Genomic DNA, 9,204 nt, shown 5'->3' on the forward strand with positions numbered 1-9,204 from the left:
TTGCCAAGTTCCTTGGTGCAATCATGAAGCTGAATGCCAATTTATTTGGTAAAGAGACTTGGGGAGATGAACCTCCCCTGTTCACCAATGAACTAAATGCATTGGATCAACTGAGATTGCCTCAGAAGAAACAGGATCCTGGAAAGTTCCTAATACCTTGTACCATAGGCACCATAACCTTTGAGAAGGCTCTATGTTACCTTGGGTCAGGAATAAACCTCATGCCACTCTCTGTAATGGAGAAACTGGGAATCTTTGAGGTGCAAGCTGCCAGAATCTCATTAGAGATGGCAGACGACTCAAGAAAAGAGGCTTATGGACAAGTAGAGGACGTGTTAGTAAAGGTTGAAGGCCTTTACATCCCTGCTGATTTCATAATCCTGGATACTGGGAAGGATGAGGATGAATCCATCATTCTTGGAAGACCCTTCCTAGCCACAGCAAGAGCTGTGATTGATGTAGACAGAGGTGAACTAGTCCTTCAATTGAATGAGGACTCCCTTGTGTTTAAAACTCAAGGTCATCCTTCTGTAAACATGGAAAAGAGGCACAGTAAGCTTCTCTCAGTACAGAGTCAACTAAAGCCTCCACAGTCAAACTCTAAGTTTGGTGTTGGGAGGCCTCAGCCAAACTCTAAGTTTGGTGTTGAACTCCCATTTCCAAACTCTAAGTTTGGTGTTGGGAGTCTATAAAATTGACCTGATCACCTGTGTGGCTCCATGAGAGCCCACTGTCAAGCTATTGACATTGAAAAAGCGCTTGTTGGGAGGCAACCTAATTTTTATTTATCTAATTTTATTTTTATTTTATTGTTCTTTCATGTTTTATTAGGTTCATGATCATGTGGAGTCACAAAATAAATAGAAAAATCAAAAACAGAATCAAAAACAGCAGAAGAAAAATCACACCCTGGAGGAAGGGCTTACTGGCGTTTAAACGCCAGTAAGGAGCATTTGGCGTTGAACGCCAGTAAGGAGCATCTGGCGTTGAACGCCAGAAACAAGCAGCATCCTGGCGTTCAGACGCCAGAAATGCACACTGAGGAAAGCTGGCACTGAACGCCAGAAACAAGCATGGAGCTGGCGTTCAACGCCAGAAATATGCTGCATATGGGCGTTGAACGCCCAGAACAAGCATCAATTCGGCGTTTAAACGCCAGAATTGCATGCAAAGGCATTTTACATGCCTAATTGGTGCAGGGATGTAAATCCTTGACACCTCAGGACCTGAGGACCCCACAGGATCAACTCAGCATCTGTGGACCCCACAGGATCCCCACATACCTCCACTCACCTTCTCTCCTCATAATCCTATATCACCCTCTCTCTCTCCCCATCCCTTCTGTTTTCCATTCACCACTCACATCCATACACCCCACCTACCTTCAAAATTCAAAATCTCTTTCCCACCCAAGCCCACCCATATAGCCGAATACACACATCCCTCCATCTCCTCCATATCTTCTTCTTCTTCTACTATTCTTTCTTCTTTTGCTCGAGGGCGAGCAACATTCTAAGTTTGGTGTGGTAAAAGCATAGCTTTTTTTGTTTTTCCATAACCATTGATGGCACCTAAGGCTAGAGAAACCTCTAGAAAGAGGAAAGGAAAGACAAAAGCTTCCACTTCCGAGTCATAGGAGATGGAGAGATTCATCTCAAAGGTCTATAGCTTAGTGGTAGAACATTTGACTGCAAATCAAGAGATCCCTGAGATACCTCAGGGGATACATTTTCCTCCACACAATTATTGGGAGCAACTAAGGGTGGAACACCAAGAGCACTCCATCATCCTCCATAAAATTAGAGAAGATCAAAAGAGCTATGAGGGAGGAGCAACAAAGACAAGGAAGAGACATAGAAGAGCTCAAGGACATCATTGGTTCCTCAAGAAGAAAACGCCACCATCACTAAGGTGGACTCATTCCTTGTTCTCAAATTTTCTGTTTTTCGTTTTCTTTATGCTTGCAGAAAAAAAAATGGCGAAAAAAAAATAGAAAAGAAAAAGCAAGCAGAAAAAGCCAAAAGCTCTTAAAACCAAAAGGCAAGAGCAAAAAGCCAATAACCCTTAAAACCAAAAGGCAAGGGTAAATAAAGAGGATCCCAAGGCTTTGAGCATCAGTGGATAGGAGGGCCTAAAGGAATAAAATCCTGGCCTAAGCAGCTAAACCAAGCTATCCCTAACCATGTGCTTGTGGCGTGAAGGTGTCAAGTGAAAACTTGAGACTGAGCGGTTAAAGTCAAGGTCCAAAGCAAAAAAAGAGTGTGCTTAAGAACCTTGGATACCTCTAATTGGGAACTTTAGCAAAGCTGAGTCACAATCTGAAAAGGTTCACCCAGTTATGTGTTTGTGGCATTTATGTATCCGGTGGTAATACTGGAAAACAAAGTGCTTAGGACCACGGCCAAGACTCATAAAGTAGGATAATTTATACGCTTTTTGGCATTGTTTTTAGTATGTTTTTAGTAGGATCTAGTTACTTTTAGGGATGTTTTTATTAGTTTTTATGTTAGATTCACGTTTCTGGACGTTACTATGAGTTTGTGTATTTTTCTATGATTTCAGGTATTTTCTGGCTGAAATTGAGGGACTTGAGCAAAAATCAGATTCAGAGGTTGAAGAAGGACTGCTGATGCTGTTGGATTCTGACCTTCCTGCACTCAAAGAGGATTTTCTGGAGCTACAGAACTCAAAATGGCGCGCTTCCAATTGCGTTGGAAAGTAGATATCCAGGGCTTTCCATCAATATATAGTAGTCCATACTTTGCCCGATTTTAGATGATGCAAAAGGGCGTTGAACGCCAGTTCTATGCTGCAGTCTGGAGTTAAAGGCAAGAAACACATCACGAACTAGAGTTGAATGCCAAAAACACGTTACAACTTGGCGTTCAACTCCAAAAGAAGCCTCTGCACGTGTAAACTTCAAGCTCAGCCCAAGCACACACCAAGTGGGCCCCGGAAGTGGATTTATGCATCAATTACTTACTTCTGTAAACCCTAGTAACTAGTTTAGTATAAATAGGACTTTTTACTATTGTATTAGACATATGGGGACGTCTAGTTCTTAGATCATGGGGGCTGGCCATTCGGCCATGCCTGAACCTTTCACTTATGTATTTTTCAACGGTAGAGTTTCTGCACTCCAAAGATTAAGGTGTGGAGCTCTGCTGTTCCTCGTGATTTAATGCAAAGTACTACTGTTTTATATTCAATTCAACTTATTCCGCAGACGCAAAAGGAGGGTGAACCCTATTCCAGTATGATCGAGAACCTCCAGATGATTAGCCGTGCCGTGACAGAGCATTTGGACCTTTTTCACAGAGAGGATGGGATGTAGCCATTGACAATGGTCATGCCTTACATAAAGCTTGCCATGGAAAGGAGTAGGAAGGATTGGATGAAGACAGCAGGAAAGCAGAGGTTCAGAGGAACGAAAGCATCTCTATACATTTATCTGAAATTCTCACCAATGAATTACATAAGTATTTTTATCTTTATTTTCTGTTTATTTATTATTATTATTCGAAAACTCCATAACCATTTGATATCCGCCTGACTGAGATTTACAAGGTGACCATAGCTTGGTTCAAGCTGACAATCTCCGTGGGATCGAGCCTTACTCACGTAAGGTTTTATTACTTGGACGACCCAGTGCACTTGCTGGTTAGTTGTATCGAAGTTGTGACAAATCATGAATTAAGATTTGAGCACCAAGTTTTTGGAGCCATTACCAGGGATCACAATTTCGTGCACCAGAGCTCCTGACAACTAGAGTGCAGAATTCATGGAGAGTTTGCATTGACTATAGGCGTCTCAACCAAGCTATTCGTAAGGATCATTACCCCTTGCCATTTATTGATCAGTTGCTTGATCGCCTGTCAAGTAAATCCCATTATTGTTTTTTAGATGGTTATACAGGATATTTTCAAATTCATATAGCTCCTGAAGGTCAGGAGAAGACCACTTTTACATGTCCCTTTGGAACGTATGCTTATAAAAGAATGCCTTTTGGCTTGTGTAATACACCTGCTACTTTCCAAAGATGTATGATGAGTATCTTTTCAGATCTTATTGAGAACTGTATGGAAGTTTTTATGGATGATTTTAGCATATATGGTGATTCATTTAGCCTTTGCTTGGATAGTTTATCTAGAGTATTAAACAGGTGTGTTAGTACAAACCTTGTCTTAAATTTTGAAAAATGTCACTTTATGGTAAGACAAGGAATTGTACTAGGACATGTTGTGTCTAATACTGGCATTTCTGTAGATCCAGCAAAGGTGGATGTTATTTCTAGTTTACCTTACCCCCCCTCCGTGAGGGAAGTCCGTTCGTTCCTTAGCCATGCAGGTTTTTACAGGAGATTCATTAAGGACTTCAGTAAGGTAGCATTGCCTTTATCCAAATTGCTGCAGAAAGATATTGAGTTCGAGTTTAGTGAGGATTGTATGAAAGCGTTTGATAAGCTAAAGATCGCCTTGACTCAAGCTCCAATTGTGAGAGGACCAGACTGGAGCCAACCATTTGAAATTATGTGTGATGCTTCCAACCATGCAGTAGGAGTGGCGCTGGCTCAGCGCGAAGGTAAGGATCCTTTTGTAATTGCTTATGCATCTAAGACTTTAGATGTTGCTCAATCTAATTACACTACTACTGAAAAAGAGCTTCTAGCTATTGTTTTTGCTCTGGATAAATTCCGAGCCTATTTACTTGGTACTAAGGTAGTAGTGTACTCAGACCATGCAGCTCTAAAATATTTATTAGCTAAAAAGGAGTCCAAACCAAGACTAATACGTTGGATACTGCTGCTGCAAGAATTTAATTTAGAAATCAAGGATAGGAGTGGTAACCAGAATTTAGTGGCAGACCACTTGAGTCATCTTGAGCACATTAAGGATGGTTCCACTCCTATAAATGATAATTTCCCATTTGATAGCTTACATGCAGTATCTGAAGTAGTTCCTTGGTATATACCTGTAGCTAATTATCTAGTTAGCCACACTTTTCCTCCAAATTTTACTAAGCATTAAAGAGACAAGCTGAAAAGCGAGTCCAAATATTATATATGGGATGATCAATATTTATGGAGGTGTGGTGCTAACCAGGTAATTAGGCGGTGTGTGCCTCAATCAGAATTCCAGTCCATTTTAGAGGCCTGCCACTCATCTGAGAGTGGAGGACATTTTGGCCCTCAAAGAACAGCTAGAAAAATTCTAGACTGTGGATTCTGGTGGCCTACTCTTTTTAAAGACGCTGCTAAATTTTGTAAATCTTGTTCTCCATGCCAAAGGTTTAGTAATATATCCAAGAGGGATGAGATGCCTCAACAGATTATGCTTTTCTGTGAAATTTTTTACGTTTGGGGCATTGACTTCATGGGTCCATTTCCAAATTCTAATGGTTACTTTTATATACTATTAGCTGTAGATTATGTTTCTAAATGGGTGGAAGCAATTCCTACCCGTACTGATGATGCTAACACTGTTGTTTCCTTTGTTAGAAACCATATTATTTGTCGCCTTGGATCACCACGAGCAATCGTGAGCGATCAAGACACTCACTTTTGTAACAGGAGATTAACGGGATTATTGAAGAGGCATGGGATAATTCATAAAGTAGCAACATCTTACCATCCCCAGACCAATGGACAAGCAGAAGTCTCTAACAGAGAGATAAAGCGTATTCTGGAAAAGATAGTAAAACCTCATAGGAAGGACTGGAGTGCCAGGCTACAAGATGCACTCTGGATATATAGAACAGCATACAAGACACCCATTGGGATGAGCCCCTTCCGCTTAGTATACGGAAAGGCTTGCCACCTTCCAGTGGAGGTGGAACACAAGGCTTTCTGGGCTGTGAGGGAGTGCAACATGAATCTTGAGAAAGCTGGTGCTGAAAGAAAGCTGCAACTAGCAGAACTGAAGAATCTTCGCCTAGAAGCATATGACAACTCCAGGAGATACAAAGAAAAGATGAAGGCTGTCCATGGCAAGCACATAAAAAAGAGAGAATTCAGACCAGGGAAGTTAGTTTTTCTTTATAACTCCAGACTGAGGCTTATGCCAGGCAAACTGAGATCAAGATGGGAAGGTTCATATAGAGTAGAAAAGGCAGAGTGATGAGCGGATAATTTATACGCTTTTTGGCATTGTTTTTAGTATGTTTTTAGTAGAATCTAGTTACTTTTAGGGATGTTTTCATTAGTTTTATGTTAAATTCACATTTCTAGACTTTACTATGAGTTTGTGTATTTTTCTGTGATTTCAGGTATTTTCTGGCTGAAATTGAGGGACTTGAGCAAAAATCAGATTCAGAGGTTGAAGAAGGACTACTGATGCTGTTGGATTCTGACCTCCCTGCACTCAAAGTGGATTTTCTAGAGTTACAGAACTCAAAATGGTGCGCTTCCAATTGCGTTGGAAAGTAGACATCCAGAGCTTTCCATCAATATATAATAGTTCATACTTTGGCCGAGTTTAGATGACACAAAAGGGCGTTGAACGCTAGTTCTATGCTGCAGTCTGGAGTTAAACGCCAGAAACACGTCACGAGCCAGAGTTGAACGCCAGAAATACGTTACAACCTGGCGTTCAACTCCAAAAGAAGCCTCTGCACGTGGAAAGCTAAAGCTCAGCCCAAGCACACACCAAGTGGGCCCCGGAAGTGGATTTATGCATCAATTACTTACTTCTGTAAACCCTAGTAGCTAGTTTAGTATAAATAGGACTTTTTACTATTGTATTAGACATCCTGGATTGTATTTTTGATCCTGTGATCACGTTTTGGGGGCTGGCCATTCGGCCATGCCTGAACCTTCATCACTTATGTATTTTCAAACGGTAGAGTTTCTGCACTCCATAGATTAAGGTGTGGAGCTCTGCTGTTCCTCATGAATTAATGCAAAGTACTACTGTTTTTCTATTCAATTCAACTTATTCCGCTTCTAAGATATTCATTCGCACTTCAACATGAATGTGATGAACGTGACAATCATCATCATTCCCTATGAACGCGTGCCTGACAACCACTTCTGTTCTACCTTAGATTGAATGAGTATCTCTTGGATCTCTTAATCAGAATCTTCGTGGTATAAGCTAGATTGATGGCGGCATTCATGAGAATCCGAAAAGTCTAAACCTTGTTTGTGGTATTCCGAGTAGGATTCAGGGATTGAATGACTGTGACGAGCTTCAAACTCGCGAGTGCTGGGCGTAGTGACAGACGCAAAAGGAGGGTGAATCCTATTCCAGTATGATCGAGAACCTCCAGATGATTAGCCATGCAGTGACAGCGCATCGGACCATTTTCACAAAGAGGATAGGATACAGCCATTGACACTGGTGATGCCTCCAGATGATTAGCCATGCAGTGACAGCGCATCAGACTATTTTCATAGAGAGGATGAAAAGTAGCCATTGACAACGGTGATGTCCTTACATAAAGCCAGCCATGGAAAGAAGTAGGACTGATTGGATGAAGACAGCAGGAAAGCAGAAGTTCAGAGGAACGATGCATCTCTATACGCTTATCTGAAATTCTCACCAATGAATTACATAAGTATTTCTATCTTTATTTTCTATTTATTTATCATTTATTTTCGAAAACTCCATAACCATTTGATATCCGCCTGACTGAGATTTACAAGGTGACCATAGCTTGCTTCATACCGACAATCTCCGTGGGATCGACCCTTACTCACGTAAGGTTTTATTACTTGGACGACCCAGTGCACTTGCTGGTTAGTTGTGCGAAGTTGTGAAGTTATGTTTGGACCATGGTTCTGTGCACCAGTTTTTGGCGCCATTGCCAGGGAGAGAACGAACAACAAATTTTACAATCTCAGGGATCACAATTTCTGCGCACCACAGAGCCATACGGAGTTTTCCACCTGCGTCATCCTTCTAGCTCCAAATTCTTAAAGGTCAATGGACATCGCCTGAAGCTTTATCATGGTGAGAAGATGAAGAATAACAAAGAACTAGAGGTTTTCCTCTTGGAAGACCCACCAACAGAAGCAGAATGATCCTAACGAGCGTCCAACTTAAGGACGTAAAAGCAAAGTGCTAGGTGGGAGACAACTCACCATGGTATGATCGTTCTTTTTCGGTTTTAGTTTTATTTTACTTTATTCTATTTTCATTTATGATGATGACTCTTCTCATATTCTCAGCATATAGCTGCATATAGTTTATAGTTGCATTTGCATTCTGCATAAAAAAAAAGCACGCACGCGATACGTAAGCGTCGCTGACGCGACCGCGTCATAGGTGCGTTGGGAAGAAAAGAGAATTGAACAGAAAGTCACACGAAAGCGTGGCTGGAGGCGTGCCTTAGGCACAACTATGCCCACGCGACTGCGTCAATCACGCGGCCGCGTCATTTTGGAAAAAGCACCTCCCACGCATTCGCGTCACCCAGGCGACCGCGTGCCCCTAAAAATCGACGTAAAAGAGGTGTATGGCAGCAAGTTATGATGGAGCTGGGCTGGAATGATGTTGGAAGCACCAGCCCTACCACGCGACCGCATGCCCTACACGGCCGCGTCGTTTCAAAATATGGCCATTCATGCGATCGCGTCACCCATGCGACTGCGTCACCCTAAATTTTGGCAAAATGAGTTTGAAACAGAGAGTCGCGCGAACGCGAGGCCGCTCTCGCGCCACTCGCACAAATCAAGTCACGCAACTGCATGACCCACGCGTCCGCGTCACTTGAAAAACATCACACACCATGCGACCGCATGACCCACGCGTCCGCGTCACCCGCGGCGCACAGCTTATCTAGATCAGCCAAAATATCTTATCTTTTCTTCCCCAAATCCTAATTTTTCTTTTCCCTTATTATTTCTTTCCTCCGCCTTATTCCTTCTCTATTCTTTGTCACTTTTTACCTTCTTCTCCCTTATTTTTCACATCCATTCTCGAGGTTCTTTTCTTTCTTTCTTTACCTTTTACTTTTCCATTATTACTCTTATTTATGTTTATGTTTTCTTCTTCTTTTTCTTTTCACTTTTATTATCTATATTTTATTTTCTTTCTTTTTATTCCTTTAATTGGTGTTAGATATTTAACTAGGTGATTCTTTTCTATTTTGCTTGTGAGTTATTATGAATTTGTTTGACAATTAATATTACTCCTTAAAGGGTCGCTTGCATGTTCAATTCACTACTTTCAATAACATATTTACCATGCATGCTAAGTGTTTGTG

This window comes from Arachis ipaensis, chromosome B10 (genome assembly GCF_000816755.2).
Source record: "Arachis ipaensis cultivar K30076 chromosome B10, Araip1.1, whole genome shotgun sequence".
Classification (NCBI taxonomy): domain Eukaryota; kingdom Viridiplantae; phylum Streptophyta; class Magnoliopsida; order Fabales; family Fabaceae; genus Arachis; species Arachis ipaensis.